Here is a 1,391-nt window from a genome sequence, read left to right as displayed (position 1 = left end):
CCCCCGGGCTCCCCGCCCCTGCCCGGGCCACACTGACCCCTCTCCCTGCGGAGGGCCCTGCTGACAGCGGGGGAGGCCCGGGGACAGTGCGCACGGGCGCCTGGGCCCGAGAGTCTGTTTCAAGCAGAAGGAGGAGCCTGTCTCGGGGGGCAGCCCCCCCCGTACCCAGTGTAGGTCACAATAATTTAAGACACTATAGATCACGGGGGCCTGGAGGGTCCCAGGACAGCAGCTAAGAGAGTGTCCTGGCATCTTGGGGGCACACGGGGTGGACGCCAGCCCACGTGGCCGGTCAGCCGCCTGAGGACGCATGTCCACGGGTCGATGAGAAAAGACCCTAAGTTCGGGGCGGGGTGCGTGGGCAGCAGTCACCACGCGCCAAGCTTCCCACAGTCACCTCTGCGCCTCCGTCTCCCGGGAGGTGGGAGCGTCGGTAGAGGGCACGCCTGCTCGAGTCCCCGGTTTCTCATCTCTCCCGTCCCCCACGTGGATTAGAATGAGCCACCCCCTCCGGTTCCTGTCCCCCGGGTTTCAGGGTGAGTGGATTTCAAGGGAGGGCCTGCGTGGTGCGGGGACGGGGAGCGGGGGGAGGGAGGCTGTCAGGTGGGGCCCTAGCACAGGGTCAGGGTGCAAGGGCAAACGCTCAGAGGCACCTGTGGGGGTGCAGAGCCCAGTGAGGCAGCGGGGAGGGATGCAACGGATTTCTCAGGCGTGGGGGCCGCCTCGCGCCAGCCTGGGTGTGTCCAGAGCTTGTCCTCTGGGCCCGGAGCCATGGGCTGTGGGTCAGGACACCCAAGCCACGGCAGGAACCCCACGCAGGTCGTGGGGTCTCTGGCAGCTCCATGCTGGGCCTCAGTGTCCCTGGCTGTCCAGTGAGGCAAACACCCTGAAGACTCCCAGCCCCCCACACCCCACTCAGCGCTGGCCTGGGGTCTCGCTGGCTCCGGGGTGCGAGGGGCTCTGTAAACTGCGAGGTGCCAGGCTGGGGGGCCACGGCCCTGGGGAGGGGGACAGCACGCCTTGAACCTGGCCTGGGGGACAGCTTGATCGGTTTGATGGGGTTTTCTAAAATCTTTCTAAGAGAAGGGCACGAGGTCCCTGTGCAGGGCTGCCCTCAGGGGCCCTCTGGGGCCACGCTGGCCACCAAGCCGCTGCCCGCTCACCTGGGGACCACGCGCACACAGCCCCCTGTCTCAGGGCAGAGCCAGGCGGGGCCTCGCACGGGAACGGGGGCCGAGGGGGTGCGCTAACACAGGGTGCGGAGTTAGGACCGGCGGGCCTGGGTGCTAAGAGTCCTCTTCTGACACTAAGAGAACATAAATAATCTGTCCACATCTGCCCCGCCCCCTCCAGGGTCCCGCAGCTGACGTGGCCGGGCACAGTCTCACATG

General features: G+C 67.2%; 2 long non-coding RNA genes across 2 annotated transcripts in view; both read right to left on the bottom strand.

Annotated features, from left to right (window-relative positions):
* Positions 1-198, bottom strand: part of LOC107184737 — a 407-nt gene extending 209 nt beyond the window's left edge. The window contains exon 1 of the long non-coding RNA XR_001515635.1: positions 38-198. This is a non-coding gene — a long non-coding RNA (uncharacterized LOC107184737). The remainder of the gene's footprint in view (positions 1-37) is intronic.
* Positions 1-1,385, bottom strand: part of LOC107184738 — a 21,334-nt gene extending 19,949 nt beyond the window's left edge. The window contains exon 1 of the long non-coding RNA XR_001515636.1: positions 619-1,385. This is a non-coding gene — a long non-coding RNA (uncharacterized LOC107184738). The remainder of the gene's footprint in view (positions 1-618) is intronic.
* Positions 1,386-1,391: the final 6 nt, after the last annotated feature.

Source organism: Myotis davidii, unplaced genomic scaffold (genome assembly GCF_000327345.1).
Source record: "Myotis davidii unplaced genomic scaffold, ASM32734v1 scaffold67, whole genome shotgun sequence".
NCBI lineage: Eukaryota > Metazoa > Chordata > Mammalia > Chiroptera > Vespertilionidae > Myotis > Myotis davidii.
This window is presented reverse-complemented; position numbering and strand designations above follow the sequence as displayed.